This window comes from Tachypleus tridentatus, chromosome 13 (genome assembly GCF_004210375.1).
Source record: "Tachypleus tridentatus isolate NWPU-2018 chromosome 13, ASM421037v1, whole genome shotgun sequence".
In the NCBI taxonomy this organism is placed as follows: Eukaryota; Metazoa; Arthropoda; class Merostomata; order Xiphosura; family Limulidae; genus Tachypleus; species Tachypleus tridentatus.
The window spans coordinates 59062498-59083089 of record NC_134837.1 but is presented as its reverse complement, the minus strand read 5'-3'; the positions used below and the strand labels follow the sequence as shown (position 1 = coordinate 59083089).

Below are 20592 nucleotides of genomic sequence, written 5' to 3'. Positions count from 1 at the left end.
TATATATATCTCCATATGCTAAGCTACAACTCTCTACCAACGTGATTTTTTATGAACAAGAAGAAAGCAAGTGTAGCGTAAATCCAACTGGCATTGTAGATGAATATATCACAATTAATATTTAACCATTTATCTCCAAACAAGTGTCTTCAAGGTTGAATTTTCTACCGACAAAAATGTCAGAAAAACTTTATCATAAAAAGCATCAAAAAAGATTATTACGAAAAATTTATAACATACAACTCACTACTCATTAGCAATCCTACTCGAGTCTTTCTATAATTTCTTGAAGAATTCTCAATGTTATGGTAATATCAAAACGTGAACAAAAAATTGTCAATGTCAAAATATTTACACAACAGATGGTGAGGGACGTAAGAATTGTACCATTGTTTTCAGCAGTAAAATGTGATATTGTATGGGATTGATGGATATTACAAAATAAAAATGATAAATTATGCAGTGATGTTTTAAGTCGATGCACTCAAACTGTAAAATGAGCACGCAAGCACAATAACGAATTCTTCGACTTATTAATATTGCTTTTTGATGTATGCCATTAGGATAATAGGTTGAAAGCAAAACAAAATACCATAGTGAAGTAACACTAATTCACTTCCAATTTTTCGCTATGAGATCAAATATCTGAAAAAGAAATGGGACATCATGACTTTATGTATATCTATATGTGTGATTAATGGGCAAGCCTTGTTCTGTCTTTTTTATTGGAGTTGCTGGAAGACATTTCAACCAAATCATACAATTGTGTTTTTAAGTAAAATAAATATAACTATTAAGAAATTGGGTATTGTGAAACAATGATAATTTTTATGAGTAATATTATTACAGAAACATTTCTCTTTAACTAACGCAAGCATTAATTCACCCAATTTCTTAAAAGATCTTGAAATTGATTATGAAATACTTTAATTTTATCCAGAAGGAAACTCTTATAGATTTATTCAATCATAATTTTCTACTCTCATCTCATCAAAGTATTTACATACAAAAAGCAAAATACATTCAATTAAAAATATTGATTGAAGTTGAAATTCAATCTACTCTTTCTCCATGGCTGTACGGTCTGGTTGGCAACACTTACCATGAGGGGATCTTCATTACAATAAGGAGGCTCCCCATGAATCATCTCAATAATTGTCATGCCAAAAGACAATATGTCGACTTCACGTCCATATTTTTTTCTTTTTAACCATTTCGGCAACCATCCAGTACGGAGTGCCAGCCATTGATGTTCGTTTACTTTGTTGTGGTGTTATGACGGCACACAATCCAAAGTCAGCTACAGGATGAAAAGAACCAAGAATAAAATTTTCATTTGAGTGAAAATGAAGACAGAAATGATTTAGAATGAATTTCAAGTTAGTCTGACAAAATGAATTTAAAGTATATTAATAATTCTTACAGTTTTGTAGTCAGTATGTTAGGATCAACTTACGTAGTAAAATTTTAAAATTGTTAAAACTACTTTTTTCAGCCAATTGTATAATATCCTTTTTTGAGAGCACGACAACATTAAGATAACATTCTTTGTGCCCATTCACGCTTGTATTAAAAAGTGAAATATCCAATTAAATTATTTTATAAATCCAAATATCTTAGGTCAACAGTTATAAAGACAATATAAAAGTAAATTTTTTATTTTTTTTTTGGAATTCTATTTACTTACACACCTCCAAGAAATATATGGCAATTTCTTTCAGTAAAGGAGGCTAGAAAATTACTTGGAACATGACTGTGTTATTGCTAGTAAGCATAGGTAAAACCTGGTTTATATGTTAAATTATATACACATTTATTAAAAGAATAATACATAGCTATGCTGTGTAGTTGATTTTATTTCCTTAGATATTGTAACTTTATCGAAAAAAATAAATTAAGATTAGAAAATATTCAATGCTTTACATAATTAGAAAGAGTATTTTTAGTAATGAATTATTTTTTCAATAATACCTAAAAATTTGGCATTAAAATAAAAATGAAGAAATAAACAACCACAGCATACAATAAAAATACCAAATATTTCAGGAACTATTTAAGACGAATAAAAGAAAACTTGGAGAAGTTCTCTTAGAAATAAATTATGAAGATGTATTAAATTATAAAATGTATAAATATTGTACTGAACATGAGAACTGGAAACAGTAATTCGTATACGTAAATATTTCTATTTCTGAGAAAACATGATTTCCATGTGACGTTTCAACATCATAATATATGTGTTTCTGTTCACGTAGGAATGAAAGTAATGACTTTAATAACAAAAATTATTGCACAAGCACTGAATGCTGGCACAATATTGAAAACCAACTGGTTTCAAAACTCTAATAAAAAACAAGCTAACTGCAGATGGTGTGTTTTTATTTTACATTATTCTCAGTTTGTCCATTGTGATTCAATACCAATGGCGTGTCGGAAACATCATTTCAATTCTATCTTTTGTATCCTACATAAGGCCCGGCATGGCCAAGCGCGTAAGGCGCGCAACTCGTAATCCGAGGGTCGCGGGTTCGCGCCTGCATCGCGCTAAACATGCTCGCCCTCCCAGCCCTGGGGGCGTTATAATGTTACGGTCAATCCCACTATTCGTTGGTAAAAGAGTAGCCCAAGAGTTGGCGGTGGGTGGTGATGACTAGCTGCCTTCCCTCTAGTCTTACACTGCTAAATTAGGGACGGCTATCTGTGCTAGCCAACGAATAGTTGGTTTGACCGTAACATTATAACACCCCCACGGCTGAAAGGGCGAGCATGTTTGGCGCAACGCGGGCGCGAACCCGCGACCCTCGGATTACGAGTCGCACGCCTTACACAAGGTTTTTTGTTGCCAACACATGCCTGTGCAGAACACAGTGCGTTACAATGATGTGTGGTACATCGGCTTTCACAAGTGCACCAAAACCAGCATGACTGGAGCTCCGTCCGAACAATTTGCAGAAACCATATCGCACGAACGATCGTTGTCTCTGAAGAAGTCATCCACAAGTTTCTTCACGTTGGCTGCCTTAGTTGTTGTTGTAAGAGGCTTACCAAATGAAAAATCTTCTTTTATCTCGTCATTCTTCACATAGCGTACGAATACAACAAGCTGGCTTAGATTGGAAACGTCGGTGGTCTCGTCGAGTTCAAGGCTGAATTTTGCTGGGCTTGAAATCAGATCTACAACTGATTGAACCAATATGTCATCGCTCATGTCATCTATTCTGCTGCTGATGGTGTCATTTGAAAGAGGAATTTGGGATAACTTATTTTCAGCAGCTTTTCCCAGCATGATATTCGCCATCTTCAATGCAGCTGGGTTTACGAGTGCTTCACCAATGGTGTGTGGTTTGTTTTGCTTTGCGATCAAGTACGCAACTTCGTACGATGCTGTGAGGATCGGTTTGTCGATGGGTACAAAGTCGAATACAGGCAAAGTAGCCTTTTCATCGAACCTGGCTCTCTTTACCTTGAATTCAGCAAGCGTTGTGTTCTTGTATTTCCCATCTCCATGCAGCTTTAGGAAGTGTTCTCTTAGTTTTGCCAGTGATGGACTAGAATTGCTCAACTTGACATCGCAAATCATGCATTGAGGATGCTGACTCCCATCATGTTCCGTTATACACGTGAATCTATATTGTACGTATTAGTCCGACCACTTTCTGTTTTTCCTTGACATAGTTAGTAAGAAGGGATTGAAAAATTAGGAAAAAAAGTTATAAATGACGCACGATTACTACAGTCATAAGTCGACTGCTAAGCGCACGAAGTTTCCTGCAGCACAGACATTAAGGCCAAATGATGTGACGTGATCAGCCGCAGCCAATGATGGCCAAGTGGAGCATGACGCCACGAATCATATGAGTGGGGTGAACGGAACAGGCACACACACAGTGTATGTGTCTTGACCTCCGCCGAACCCCTGAAACGGACTCACCGAACCCCTGGGGTTCGATTGAGCCCAGGTTAAGAACTATTGTTATAGAATGATTTAAGTGGTAAGAAATTGTAATTAACTAATGAATTAGTGTGTTATATGGATTAAGTATAGTTATTTTGATAAAATTTATGCTGGAATTGTAACATCATAGTCGCCTCTCATGGAAGCCTAGCAATGCCTTCTCTGGTGACAATTTGTGAATTTATGAGTTTATCGCCTTTCATTGCACCATCCTCTCCCTCCTCAACAATTTCCTTAGGTTAGCGTACGTGTAGCATTAACTAAAGGGGTGCCACACAAGAGATGGGTTATCTGTTAGTATAAACTCCACCTTCAGCTGTCTATATTTCATTAGTCTCATAAATCTACTAGAGAAGATTTAATATGTTACCTACGTAAGCATCTCCACCTATCCACATTTTAATATAATATGAATGCTCATCTCGTCAAGAAATGTATGTTAATTAGAGTGACAAATCTGGTTAGCATGTACAATTTGATATTTAAATACCATGCCACTGGTGACAATGGCTTTATGATAATTTAAATGGCATTTAGTATTTAAATCTGAGATGCATCTTATGTGACACATTGACTAAGGGGCCACGTCACAGATACCAAGGTTCAGGCGTCACCGTTTCTAATTTAGAATTGGTTATCAGATAACTAGTCAAAAACAGTCACTGTTTGTACAGCTACGTATGGCCAAATAGAGCGATTGACTCTCATATTTTAACACTTTAACAGTTTAAGTGCCAAACATGCTTGGTAGCTCTCTGTGATCTCGAAATTGGATCTTTCAATCTGCAGCCTTGACACTCTAAACGCCGATTTTCGTCCAGTTCATAACGTAAATATCGAAGAAATAAGTCAAGATGTTTTCAATGATCATTAAAAATACATTTTATGACAGTTTGTTAATGGTGAAAACACACAATGATAGAAATGAATTGTATTACATATATATATATAATATTTCAGCATGATTATATAAATGGCTCATTATTTGAAAGGGGAAGTCGAGTATGAACCAGTGACTACAGTACAACACCGTATTCACTTACTGTCTTTTCTGTAGTCTATTATTTCACAAATAAGGATGGCTGTCCCAGAAGCTTTCCATCCCGTATCAGTATCCTTGAACAAGGACAAATCTAGGGTTACTGATGAGTCTCCCAAACTGGTATAACTCAATGACAAGTGGTAAATCGAATAATAAATTAAATTAATATTTGTAGTATCTTATTGAGTAATCAAGAAGAGTAAATTAGTATCATCAATTCCACACAAACTTAGGTTCGCTGTAATGAGAGAAATGCAGCAAAAACCCTACCATTACAAAAAGTCTGGTTTTATTTTCAAGTTGTCCTCGTCCAGGTTAATTATAAAATGTGGAATTCCTCGAAACAGGCATAACTCAGTAGCTAGTGCAAATCGAATGACAGATTGGGCATCATATTTATATTTATTAAACTAATTTTCAGTTATATATTGAAAGAGACCATAAAGTGTTTTTTTTTAGTTTTTTTATAATTAGATCTTAACGTAGTATTTTAACTAACATTAAACCTTTGCTGAATTTTTTTAAATACTCCATCTGCTATGTTGGAATCAAATCCTCTTTCAACAGCTGCATACTTAATTAGTTTTGTTTGAATTTTGAACAAAGCTACACGAGGACTATTTGCACTAGCTTGGGCTACTCTTTTTACAAACGAATAGTGGGGTTGACCGTAAAATTATAATGATCTCACGGCTGACAAGGCGAGCATGTTTGTTGGGACAGGAATTGAAGCCACGACCCTCAGATTGCGAGTCGAGTGCTTTAACCACCTGGCCATGTGTTTCTTACTTGAATCTTGCTATCTTTAACATATTTTTAGAGCTATGTAAACATATCTATAAAATTCAGAGATTTTTTTTGCGTTTTAATATGACATGACCTCTTTTGAATAAGATATATAGTTGATACATCCTTGGTGTGGAGGCATGACAACAATAAGCTATAAGAATTTACTAGTTATTTGAATAGTAAAGAACCATCAATACAATATACGTATGAAATTAAAGAAAATAAAAGTTTATATTTTCTAGATGTATTAGTAAACAAGAAAAAGTAAAAAAAAAACTTGGAAACATCAGTTTATGGAAAACTGTTGTCTGTTTGTTTGTTTGTTTGTTTTTGAATTTCGCACAAAGCTACACGAGGGCTATCTGCGCTAGCCGTCCCTAATTTAGCAGTGTAAGACTAGAGGGAATGCAGCTAGTCATCACCACCCACCGCCAACTCTTGGGCTACTCTTTTACCAACGAATAGTGGGATTGACCGTCACATTATAACGCCCTCACGGCTGAAAGGGCGAGCATGTTTGGTGCGACGAGGATGCGAACTCGCGACCCTCAGATTACGTGTCGCACGTCTTAACCCACATGGCCATGTCGGGCCCTTGCTGTTGTCATGCCGTCATATAAAAACGCAAAAAAACTCTGCATTTTACAAATTTGTTTACAGAGCCTTAAGTGTATGTTCGTCTTGAAGATTTCATTAACGAAATGTTACTAATTAAGTATATAGCTGCTGAAAGACAATTTGAACTAAGTTGAACATTTAAGAAATTTAACAAAGGTTTAACGTTAACTAAAAATACTACATTTACAAAATAGAATATGAATGTGGGATCATTTGTATTGGTCAAAAGAAAAGAAATTTAAAATGCGGATTACAGGGCCATAAACGTTGCGTAAGAAATACTAAAATAGAAAAATGGACGAAAGCAGAATACGTAAAAACAACGCAAGAGACGACTGTATTGCAAAAACTAAAATTTCAGCTCAAATTTGTAATAATACAGATTTTAATGTCAGAAAATCACTAGAAGTAACAAAATTTAAGACAGAAAAGTGGAGGTGAAGGACATTAACTCAGTGAATTGATATTTGGTGTCATGTATTATAAAGGTTGATCAAGGAATTATATATATAACGCAATATCACGTGACATGAGGTTAAAGTACAAGTTACCGGTCTTGCAAACAACTTTTGAAGATCACATTGACAAATGCATATGTAAAGAGTGCTTTTAAAGTGAAAGCCATTGATGACTTTAATATATTTTTAAAAATATCTAAGTAATAAATGTTTGCTTCAATCATTTATTAAATTTTATAAGTGCTTCTGGCCATGGAAGCTGCTAAGCACTATACTTTGCAATACTGAGTATAGTTATACTTGACTGGCATTTGTAAGAAAACTGACAGCTAATATAATACCTAAAAATGTATTTTTCAGTATTATTTACACAGCTTATATTTTGGAAAATAATTTATGCAACTCGTACATTAAAGCTTGAAATAAATATATAATATGTAATAAAAAATATATATCATTGCATATGTTAATGAACAAAATATATACAAACTTCTAATCAAACATTCATAAAATGTATCTACTTTACTCACGTTATTATTATTTATAACAATGCTTTTTTCGCTCTTCTGCACAATAAAGTCCTCGATCAGATCAGAAAAAATGGCGGATATGAAGACTGAATAAATGTCTGGAGGGCCAGAAAGTAAAAGAAGGTTATTACAAATGACGTTGTTGACGATAAAAGAGGAAGCAAAGCAATAAAAATTCGACAAACCACATTGTAAGAAAAACCTAGTGATCAGGGTCTCCTGGTAACTGGGATCTGTAAATCCGACGATCTGTCCTTTGCTCAAGGTGTTATAATAAAAAAAACAAACATGAATAGATTAAAATCAATTGATCTTTATATGTGCTGTAGTAATGTATTTATTTATCTTTGGATGCTAAGTACTGATTGTATGGAGACTTTTTTTCATGTGAAGCCCTGACCATAGTGCTTAGGGCCATTGTTAAAGGGTTTCTTGTTTATGCTTTTCTATAGTAAATAAAATTTATAGATGTTAACTCTCTGTTAATTAATTGTATGCTCATGTTTTGCGTAAATAATTAGTAGAGGTAAATTTCGGAAACCTCATGGCTAAATTTAGAATTCTATTTTGTTAACGTTATAACTAGTTATTTATTCTGGTGGACACGTTACAGATGACTTGGCACACGTATTCAGTTAAGGGGCGAATTTTGGTTCAGTGTATTTTGTTGATGGTAGCTGAGCTGCAGCCTTTGTTTGTTTGTTTTTTCTGAGAAGATGGTTTGCTGAAGGATTTGTTAATATTTCTTATGGGTTCCCCACGTGTAAAGCGGTTATCAAAGCTGATGCCTAGAAACTTGGCTGAGGGGTATACTTTTATTTCCGCACTATTTAGTTTTAGTTTAACATTTTTGGTGATTTTGAAATGTTTATTGAGACTTTGTCAAAACAGAATGACAGTCGTTTTAATTGGATTGAGGATTATTCTCCAACTAATCACTGTATTACTAACTTTGTGGAGGCGGCACCTAACAGCATTGTGCCAGACAGAGATGAAAACTTTCGTTACGTCAAAGAAACGGCTTCAGTTGCCTGTTTGTTGTTGAAGGATTTTTAGATCGATTCTGTTAATCTGGTTAGGTGGTCAGCTGTTTACAGAAAGACTTTTGAATGTTTAGTATAAGGTTATTTTTGTTGTGAAGAAGATGTCTAGTGGATGTGATGAGTTCAAATACTTTACCTAAGCAACTAAGAAGACTGATGAGTTTAAAATTGTCCAGCTTTGAGTTATTTGATGTTGATTTAGGAATGACTTTGACGGTGATTTTTTTTCTTCACGTGTTTGCATAATAGCCTGAGAAGAGCGATAGATTCATGATGTTGAGTAAGTGAACAAATAGATTGTTTTCAGTGTATTTAATGGTTAAATTGTGAACACCGTCATGGCCAGATGAAGAGTTTTTAAGCCAACTAATATTAATTGTTAGTTCTCCAAAGGTAATCTTTCTGTTGATAATGTTTTATATCTTCTTCTTTTGTTAGTTAGTGTTTATTTCCGGGGATGTGTATGTTAAAGTCACCATAGCCTCTGTCCCTCTGACCATGACACTGCCATTACTTAAGTAACCATTTGATCGCTGTGCTAAACGTGGTTCTTTGTGCCCGGAATGCTTTGTATTACATTGGCAAATTTTGGTGGTTGAATACATTTATTTTGCGTTTGTCATTTTAAATTTGTGTTTGATAATTATGTTTTTCGTTATTTCTTTGGTGTTACTAATATGAAATAATCAACTTCACTGTGTGTTTCTGCTGTTATTTGTGGTTGCGCGTGTTTTTCTGTATGCATATTAGTGTTATTTTCTGTGTCCACGTGGGTTTGAATTTTATATCTGACAATAAAAAAGAAGTATCCAAATTAAACTGCACAACATAATTAACATATTTTTGAAGTTCCTTGTGCAATATTTAACGCATATTTATTCTATCTATTTAATATACATTTATTCCGTCTCATTTAAGTTTGCTGAAGCTATTGGGAAACTTTTATACATATAATAGCAGATAAAAAATGTGTGGAAGTGTCATAAATAGACCAGTTCGAATGTAGAAACTACAATTGTGCTTTCTCATTCGCTTGTGGTTTGTTTTTGAAATTCGCACAAAGCTACTCGAGGGCTATCTGTGCTAGCCGTCCCTAATTTAGCAGTGTAAGACTAGAGGGAAGGCAGCTAGTCATCACCACCCACCGCCAACTCTAGGGTTACTCTTTTAGCCACGAATAGTGGGATTGATTATACCATTATAACGCCCCCACGGCTGTAAGGGCGAGCATGTTTGGCGCGACGGGGATGCAAACCCGCGACCCTCAGACTACGAGTTGAACGCCTTAACACGCTTGGCCATGCCGGGCCTCATTCGCTTGTGGATTGAGTTTTCTGAAGTCAGTTTTCTTTGACGTCACTGATGACGATAAGCCTCACTCTTCAACTGTGCAGTGTTTATGTGTACTACGTGGAACGTCTAGGAAGAAACCCAATTATAGAAACCGCAAAACCTCCAGTACTGAGACGTAAAATATCATCAGCGCGTTTTGTTTCACTGTGAATGCAGAGATTCACCGGCAAGTTTTTTCCACAGTAGGTATAATTTTTGTTTAACTAAACTGTTTATAATCGTTTTGCTTATTTTGTGAAACTAGACATGCTATACTAATCACTTAAAATTAAAGCATACTTTTCTTTTTTGACGTTGCTGTTTGTTTTGGAATTTCGCGCAAAGCTCCTCGAGGGCCACCTGCGCTAGCCGTCCCTAATTTAGCAGTGTAAGACAGCTAGTCATCATCACCCATTGCCAACTATTGTGCTACTTTTTTACCAACGAATAGTAGGACGGGCCGTAGCATTATAACGTCCTCACGGCTGAAAGGGCGAGCATGTTTGGTGCGACTGAGGTGGCTGACTACAGTTTGACATATTGACTAAACCTACAGGGCTTTCGATCTACCTGAACCTTAAAGTAGATTAGTTGTGAGTTTTGTGGCGAAAGTAACAGGGTTATCTGTGCCACTTAAAGTACTATTGCTCTTAACCTTTTATTTCCAAAAACTTTCAAAGTTAACACTACTTTGCTAAAGTATAGTTTTTTCAGTAATCAGACATTACTGCGTTATGGTAAAGTGTTACGGATTTTGGGAAATATTTTGTAACTCCATGTATTTTTTCTTAATTTTTATCTCAGATTTTAACGAATCTTCGAATATTTAATACATAACAGTTGTCTTAAGTAAAGCATGTTTAATTCTTCCACAAAAGGGGTAACATTTTTCAAACAATATCAATAGTGGAAAACAAAACACAAAATTTTATTGCAGTTAGGAAAATGAATTTCCATCGGAAGCCAACATTACATATTTTCGATAAAATTATCTGTAAATATTTTCAGTCCAATCATTTTTGTCCTTTTTTTTTCCCTTAAAAAAAAGTCAGAGGTTTTCTCCTCCTAGTTTTGGTATTTTAAGTTTAAATGATACTTTCTTGAATAATATGTCTATCGTGTTTCCGTTATACAGAAATGTGGAATCGAAGTTCAGTGGTTCTTACCCCGTGGCCCGACATGACCAGGTAGGTTATTTTGAGAGTCGAGGGTTCGCGTCCCCGTCGTACCAAACATGCTCGCCCTTTCAGCGGTGGGGGCGTTATAATGTGACGGTCAATCCCACTATTCGTTGGTAAAAGAGTAGTCCAAGAGTTGGCGGTGGATAGTGATGACTAGCTGTTTTCTCTCTAGTCTTACACTGCTAAATTAGGGACGGATAGCGCAGATAGCCCTCGAGTAGCTTTGCGCGAAATTAAAAAAAAAAAAAACTTACCCCGTAAACGACGAATAACAACCGCTATTTTTACTGCCTTTTAAAAAAAAAATTCTAATCGCTAGTTGTTCTTTTCGTTCAGTAACCTAGGAGGATCAGGAACACCCTGGACCCTTTACCTTTCTCCTTGACTGTTGGGTTAATACTTAAATGTTTTAGATGAAGCCCATATTATTTCTCAGATCCCATCTCCATTGTAGTTTGTTGTTCAGTAGCTATGATTTAATAAGGTTGTTTGGTTGTCTATTGATTACTATTACAACTTTCCTTTATCAAGGTCATACCCGTTTATGTTGTTGGGTTATGTATTTGTATATAAGTTATGTTTGCTGTGTAGCTGTGATATGTAATGTTTGTAAAGTAATAAGTAACTGTATGGTCTGTGGGAGTAATGGTGTTCGGTGTTCGATAACTATTTTAATGATTAGGGTGATACTGTCGTCGTGGTTTGGGGGGTTACAGTATTGTGCTAAGAAGTCATAAAATATATTTTCTAACTGTTTCTGTTATTTTACTAATTGTTTCATTTTGTTCTATTGCATCGTTACGGTGTTATGTCTTCCTTTGTGTGTCTTTAGATTGAGTGTGTATGTTTTGTATCATGTTGATTTGTGTTGATATGTTTGGTATTGTTAACAATGGTATTCTTTGTGTTCCATTTGCTTCATGGTTCCTTGTGCACGTGTCTTGAATATTCTTGTTATTGTGTATATTTGTTACGCATATTTTAATGCTTTTTTACTTTTGGCATCCTCTGTAGTTTGTCGTGTGACAGTTACAACAGTGTGGTTGCACATTTTCTCTTGGACAGTTTGCATTTATATGTCCACCTCCACATCCTACACATTACAACTTTTTGTTTCGTACATTTTTAGAATTATCTTGTGTATCTTTGGCAGTTGTAACATTGGATTACAACTACTACTGTGAATTTTTGATACCAGAGTATGATACTTTTCTTATCATGCTCTGAATATTTTGTCATTTATATACGAGTATTTTAACTAAATCTATGAGTTTCTGCGTTTGATTTGAGAAAATCTGTTCGAACTTTGTATGTGTTTGTATGTTGGTTCAGTTGCTATATCCCCGTTTGTAATACTGTAGTGTGAATCTTTTATATTTTTCTGGTATAACTACCTTCATATTGGTTTGAATTTGCGCAAAGCTACATGAGGGCTATTTACGCTATCTGTCCGTAGTTTAGCAGTGATAGACAAGAGGGAAGGCGTCTAGTCAACACCACCCACTGCCAACTCTTGGGTTAATCTTTAAGTAGGATTGACCGTAACATTATAATGCGTTCGCGGCTGAAAGTGCAAGTACGTTCGGTGAGAGGGATTCGAACTCACGACTTTCAGCGTCTTAACCACCATGCCATTCCTGTCCCCTTACTTTCCCTCTAGACTGCTAAAGTAAAGTTGGACATATATTCAATATGGAGCTTACACGATATTCACATAGGAAATATAACAACTGCAGCAATATTATACAAATATGTTCTTCGAATGCAAAATCTGTGTACAATGTCACATCTGCACTCAGTGGCGCTGGATAACCTTGCTATAGCTCTATCTAGCCGACATTAAACTAGGATGGCACGCCACTTGCTTTCTTAGCAACACCCTCACAAACGTTTTGCCACTTGGGCATTTGATATAAGTATGGATCAGATATTTACTGTAAGTATCTCTGACTTATTTGCGATAATGTTTAGCAATAAACATACAGCACACAATCCACTTCTTTTAAAAGAATATATTAAAATATGTTAAACAAATACACAAATGTTCTTTATATTGTTGGTTATCACATTTGTATCCAAAGCTTTAAATAATTGTCTCCTTTTCGTCAAGGCCCAGCATGGCCAAGCGTGTTAAGGCGTGCGACTCGTAATCTGAGGGTCACGGGTTCGCATTCCCGTCGCACCAAACATACTCGCCCTTTCAGCCGTGGGGGCGTTATAATGTGACGGTCAATCCCACTATTCGTTGGTAAAAGAGTAGCCCAAGAGTTGGCGGTGGGTGGTGATGACTAGCTGCCTTCCCTCTATTCTTACACTGCTAAATTAGGGACGGCTAGCACAGATAGCCCTCGAGTAGCTTTGTGCGAAATTCAAAAACAAACAAACAAACAAACCTTTTCGTCAAAGGCCACACAAGCTGGTTCAGCTACTTTTGAACAGAGTTTGACAAAACGAATTATTTTTCTTGCTCTGTTATTTAAAATCAGTCTGTAATAATTTCATTTAGAAATCATCACCGTATGCTGTTTATGGTTAAATTCACAATCACGCAGTCTAGATCTATCTATAGATTTCTCGCTATAACTTACTAGGTTGAACTACATTTGCATGCTTATTATTAACCTGAACGAGATTTAGAATGTCTTACAAACTATGATGTATTATAATACAATAATAATCAATCAAAACAATGAGAAATTACAAGGTTGTAGTAACATCAAGCAATGAAACTTAAGTGCCAATTCACGACAATTGAACAACATAATGTATGATTCGCACACAGTTATGTAAACAAACATGCATTAAACTGTTGCTTCTAAACACAACTAAATCTAAAATTTGCACTACTTTAAACTAGCTGAATCACAATACTTGCAATAAACTTAGAGTCGCATGTATTTAACAGTAATCCAGCACCATCTCCGGTTGTGGAGAGCTGAGATCACACTTAAAAAAATTAAAGATGCCACTAATGGATGAAATCTGCTAGCTTAAGTTATTTTGCCAGACAGTGGAGATGGTGATTCATGAAGTGACCATAAGCCTCTACATGCAGCGAGTGATAATGGTAATATGGATCATGGATCTGATGTGTAGCCAGTTATTTTAATGAAGTATTTTGACCAATGATTTGTTTGTGAAAATATCGAGTCTGTTTCGTTACTAGTCCGAGTGTGATGTGATTTTTTCATGTTATTGTTAAAAAAGGGTCCCCAAAATCTCAAATATTATTTATGTAACCTCTAAAACTTTCAAGCGTTTGTTTACAGTAAAACTTCAAATTTTGTCTGTTGTTTTCTCTACACTAACTACTTGGGGTCTGTCAATTTGACCAACTTCATAACCTCCATAAAAACTAAAAATAAATTATGCTTTTTGCTTTCTAGAATGACTACGGATTTTGACATGAAAACACAAGCTAAAATCCCATAACGTTATACGTTTATTTATATTTATTATTTTAAGCTTATTGACCTTCCAGCTGTACCTGGCTCAGTTTAAAGAAGTTGCATTGACACGGTTCACATGCACGCATGTTACCGAATCCATTAATATAAAACTGACTTTTAGTCTTTACAAAGTGAACTATCTTGACTGTGCTTTAATGGACTAGTATTTAGTAAAATACAATCACATTTCAATTGTTATACAGTATATATATGTATGTATAGAATTATTAATATTTACAAATAGGTTTATAAAGTTGTTTTGTTGTTTTAAAAACATAGAACAGTAAATAAATTAATATAGCAAACAATTATATCTTCCAGTTAGACGATCTTTGTACTCGTATGCTACTTGCCGTAGGTTGGCAAACCTTTGAAATTTCGCATGTGCAGGACGTAAAAGGAAATCATTTCAAAAACGTTTTTTAATGTACATTTGAAATAACCAAAAAATCATAAATATCTATACCATGAGCTCCACTATAATTTTCAAACTTAGATGTATTTTTATAAAAATATTTCTATGTAATTTCGAGCAGACTAAAGAAACAACATACCTGCTTAAAACTTAGTTCTACAGAACAAGATGTCTTACAAGTACATTAAAATGGCTGAGAAAGCTACTAGGGGATATTCTGAGCTTCAGATTAATTTTTCACATGTCATGCATTGAAGTAAGTGTATATAAAGTAACGTTTCCAAAAATACAAAGAGTTGAGTGGGGCCACTTTTTTTATTCATTATATAAACTGTATGTCAACAAATAGAGAAAATGTGAGGTTCTTTTTTATATTCTAGCTTGTTAATATCGTTAATTTAAGTACCAAATTTGTGTGAAACTATAGACTAAGGATTTTTACATCACAAACATGTAATATGAACCAGTGCTGCCTTAAACATATCACGTGACGCACAAAAATCAATATTTAGGTGTGTTATTTTAATATTTACTTTTCAATTGAGAAATTAAGTAATAATTTGAATTTATAAAATAGTAATTCAATACAAATTTGAATGCAAAGCAACTAACGTGATGACATGTTCTTTGACCCCTCCCGATAAAGTGTGAGTACTTGACAATGAACAGAAATGTAAATTAATCAGGTTGACTATATTTCCTAAAGACCTATTTCCAAACTATCTAATTTACTCAAGATGATGTTCCAGGCTACTTAAATCTCAAGTCACTTAGTGGGATCGGTAATCAGATTTACTGACAGCGACTGGCGCTACAAGTTTGACTATCAGTTATTTCAATTCAAACATAAGGGAGATCGTAAACTCGAATTATCAACTGATTTATCATAAGAGGATACAGCTGTTGACCCTTGTGTAGGCTTTGGAGTATGCACCATTAATTTAGCGTAAATAAAGAATAACCAGCGGAAAGTAGTATATATCAAATATACAGTGATAACAATTGTTAAATATAGTACGTTGTCAAAGGTTTATACAATTTTCGTCACGTACAAGTTTCAGCTTCACAACTACACCTCTATGAGTTAACCAAGTGTTATCGCAAAGGAATAGATAGAACAGAGCAAAGATAGCTAGAACATCAAATTAACAACATTATTGACCAAGTGTTCTGCAGAAACTGCTCATATCTGAATAAACGGAAGTACTTTTAGAAATTTTACAATAAAATGTATAAAGCGTATAGTACGACTAAAAATCATAAAGTAACTTTAAAAAAAAGTAAAACGCTTTTATTGTCATTAAATGGACCGAAATGGGTGTATTTTTGACCTAATAATCCACAATAACCAGCTTCATGATGGAAACCATTAGAGCAAAATTCTCCGTAGAAAATAACCGCTTTCATCCACTATTTCGTCAGTTCTCTATACTGAATGTTGTGACATGCAAAAATATAAAACATTCATAACGATGCAGTATGAGGACTTTTTCACAAGAATTGAATGGTATATAAACTAGCTGATAATTTTAAAGCAAAAACAAAGTTACATTTCTGTTACTTAGAATGGTGTTTCTTATTCAATGGTGTTAGATGAATAGGTGCGTAATAATTGGCTATAGGAAATGATAAAGTTTTAACAATTTGATTATTTGGATAATAACTAGAGTACTTTGAATTATAAATTCCAGAGTTTTAACTCTTTTATTTAAACGCCCCGGCATGGCCAAGTAATCAGTGAATTTGAATCTTAATCTGAGTAAAAGAGTAGCCCAAGAATAGATGGTGATGATTACCTACCTTCCCTCTACTCTTACACTACCAAATTAAAGACGGCTAGCGCAGAGAGATCTCGTGTAACTTTGCGCGAAATTTAAAAGCAAACAAAAAGCTATTTAAAACGAGAAGCTCTTGAAAGGAATTTGAAAAACGATATGCGTGATTGAAATAAGGGAAAATTGAACGAATACTTTCCACCTAGAATTATGTAATTGTTCATTTTTTTCGTTTTTATTGCAACCTAATAACTAACATCCTGCCAGTTGGGTTATTTTCATATTTCGCTAATACTTGCATGATGGAAACTAATATTATAGCGTATGTATCTGAGGTACATTTTTATTTCGAGTGAGTTTCTCGTCATCAAGAATTACAGCGTTTTGTCTTTCTTCTGATATGTTGGCAAATCTTGAACAGCTGTTTTTTTCCTGCACTAATTTCGTAATCTGTTCAATAAACACGAACATCAATCCATTCTGTCAAACATGTTCGAGCCCCCGTCGCGCTAAACATGCTCGCCCTCCCAGCCGTGGGGGTGTATAATGTGACGGTCAATCCCACTATTCGTTGGTAAAAGAGTAGCCCAAGAGTTGGCGGTGGGTGGTGATGACTAGCTGCCTTCCCTCTAGTCTTACACTGCTAAATTAGGGACGGCTAGCACAGATAGCCCTCGAGTAGCTTTGTGCGAAATTCCAAAACAAACAAACAAACATGTTCGAACATAAGATTAAAATTCTAATTAAACTGAAAATGAATGTGTTGTTGGGATTGTAGTTTGATCATGAGACCCAGGAGGATCAGGTAAATGCTGTACTTCTACCTTCCTCTTTGATTGTTGTTTAATTGGTTGATGCTTCATGAACCCAACGATATTAGTCGAATATCGTATAATCTAGTAGCTAGGATATCCTACTTTGCAACATGCAGACACTGTGACCGCGTTACGGTTGTCGGTGGTTGTTGAATACGCGAGTGGTCTTTTTCATGAGTGAAAACGTAAATTGTTCTGTATTTTACTTTCAACAATATCACATTTTTTCTTTCGATTTGAATACAGCCTTGTTCGTACAATGAGTTCCATAGTTTCCGATAAAATATATGTAATGTAAATTTTATTTTTGTATAAACTTTTTTTTAAAAGTAAAACTTGCATTAAATGAAGCTACCGGTTTTCGCGGAGTAGGTGGTCGTAAATATAACAAGTTTAACTAGATTCAAAAGTGCGATAAAAGTTTTCATGGTGCTCAGTGAAGCATCTTTTCTTGAAACAGTTTGTTGATCTCTTAAGACGTGTCTAACAGCAGAGGGATGTTTTCATAACTGTGTAGAATGTGTTTGTGGTTGTGGGAACTCTGTAAGTTTTTGTGATTATTGAATTATGTATTTTCTGTAGTTTATTTTGGGGCAATTTAACTATGTTTTACCGAGCAGGAAGGATATACCTGCCAAGGTTTTGTATATTTTAAGCTGTTTTCTGTTACTGCGCCCTTGGAGTTGCCAGTCAGACGTTGAACATAATTTGCTCTTTACTACATTTTATTTGTAATGTCGCTTACGTGTTTAATCCATGGAATCATAGATTAAACCCAGGAAATTGGGTGATGTAGTCACCTGGAGAAAGGTTTCATTTTGGGGGTTGTCTAGTCGTTTTAATTAATTTTATAGATAATATGTTTTGTTTGGTTTGAATTTCGCGCAAAGCTACTCGAGGACTATCTGTGCTAGCCATCTCTAATATAACAGTGTGAGACTAGAGGGAAGGCAGCTAGTCATCACCACCCATCGCTAACTTTTGGACTACTCTTTTACCAATGAATAGTGGGATTGACCGTCACATTATAATGTCCCCAAGGCTGAAAGAGCCAGAATGTTTGGTGCGACTGGAATTCGACCCCGCGACCCTAGGATTACGAGTCGAGTGCCTTAACCACCTGGCCATGCCGGGCCGTAGATGATATGACTTGCGTTTTTGGAACATTTATTTTAATTCTTCATGTGTTTCAGAAGTTTTCTATTTCTCTGTGTCGCGGCTGTGGTTGGAGTGTAGGAGCTCATCTATCTAGCCATAGCATAAGTAAAATGGGAGCATAAGCAGTAATTTGGATTGAACAATGTTTCGCTCATATACTTGATGAATAGTATAGAGCTGACTACTCCTTGTGAGACTCCTGTTTCTGGAACTAAATAGAAAGTGACCGATACATTTAATCTCGTTCCTCTGTTATCTAGAAAGTTGGAAAGTCAGCGAAATAGTTTCATTTAACCCGTTGTACGTTACGTACTATAATTTATGTCGAACGAGTCTCCGATTTATTGTGTTACGTACGTTACATATTACTATTTCAAATAACCAGAAATTTTAATTTAACAGTTAATTAAATGTTAATATGTATCAACTTTATGTTACTTATTAACAAGATTGGAACACACAACTTTATTTTTTAACACAAATATATTTAAATATATAACCAAAACATTATAACGCCCCTATGGCTTAAATAGCAAGCATATTGGGTGCGACGGGGATTCGAACCCACGACCCTCAGTTTACGAGTCAAGTCCCTTAACCACCTGGCCATGCTAGGTCGAGTTTCATCGCTTAAATTGAGTCTTATATCCGATCTTGAACGGAATATTTTATTGATGGTCCAGTTCCTTGACGAGTAAATTCATTCTGAGTTGATATTATTACACCTAACCTAAGCTTATGCTGTCTTTTTCTTGGCTGGATTCACACAGGGTACGAGCTAACTCCTTCCTGCAAAGATGTCTTCGTGAAAATAATAACGTCAGAAGTAATTCACTGAAGTTGAACGGTTTATAATGCTCGAAATCTATAACATTGCTAGTCAAATTTTGTAGTTATTCGATAAATAGGTGTTAATCATAATTATAGTGTCTTAGGCCTATAGCACACTGACTTTAGCTTCCAATAATAATAATGATCTTTCGGCGCGTCAGTTTTTATATGCCAATCATGTTGAGTTCTAAAATTTTCAACAATGATATCGTGCGCTTTCGTAAACGGATATTGTTGATTGCCACTTTCAAGAATTCTTTATAAGTTTCGAGAACAGACGGACTTGTGCAATACACAGTCAAGAATATAAGTCATATGCCAAAAAGAAAACTATACTGTAACAAAACGTTGGTATTATAATATACGTATAATGGTAAATCTGTTACATGTGCTATACACTGTCCAAGGCTTTCTCAATATTAAGAAAATACACGACAGAGCATTCATTTAGATTCAAAACATTTGTTATGTTTTTTTTTTAGCCATATTAAATTATTTATAGCTTGTAAGGCCAACTGGCCTGGGCTCTCAAAGGGGACCTCAAATTTACACACTATGTATTTATTAAGTTTCAGGACTTGTTTTTATGTATTTCCCAATCAGATCAAAATGTGACACACACTCTCAGCTTAAAGCTGCAAAGTATATATACAAATCAAATGCTCAAATTATGTCTCACTTTTCTTTTGAGCTAATGATTGTCTTAATTTGTTTCCATGTGTTTTATTTTTATCATAGCTAGAGGCTTCTAAAGATAGAAGTGGCACGGGCCTCTTTGAACATGTGAGAGAGCATTTTTAGAAATCATTTTGTATTTCCAGTGATTGCGATGTCAATTCGAGTTATGCCAACAGTCTGAAGCTAATGGTTTTTTCTAGGAGTTTACCAATATAGCTGATTAGGCTGATTAGCATGTATTTTTCCGGCTTATTGATTGGTTTCATTCTTTCAGAATAAAGTATAGCATCTGCTAGCTTCCAAGTTAGATTTTGAGGTAAAGATAAAAAATTGCTTATAGATGCTCGTACAATTACACCGTGTCTTATGTGATTGATTATTTTATATTGTATACTATCTTGGCTTGGGGCATTATTTTTGTCCTTTAAGTGCGTCTTGTATTTCTGTGATGGTGATTTCTTTGGTAAGTAGTTCTGTTGTTGTATCTTGGTTGTAGCAACCAAGTGTTTCGTTTGGGTCACTT

The 20592-nt window shown here is 35.0% G+C and overlaps 1 protein-coding gene across 4 annotated transcripts in view; it reads left to right on the top strand.

Moving 5' to 3' along the window:
- The first annotated feature begins 8398 nt into the window (after positions 1 to 8398).
- Positions 8399 to 20592, top strand: part of LOC143238157 (fibroblast growth factor receptor 2-like) — a 73254-nt gene continuing 61060 nt past the window's right edge. For 2 of the 4 annotated variants that reach the window (XM_076478137.1, XM_076478131.1), the window contains exon 1: positions 8399 to 8715. The gene's annotated coding sequence lies outside the window, so the exon portion shown is untranslated. Of the gene's footprint in view, positions 8716 to 9700; positions 9971 to 20592 lie in introns of those variants that run through there. The other 2 variants (XM_076478136.1, XM_076478132.1) reach the window with 2 other exon arrangements.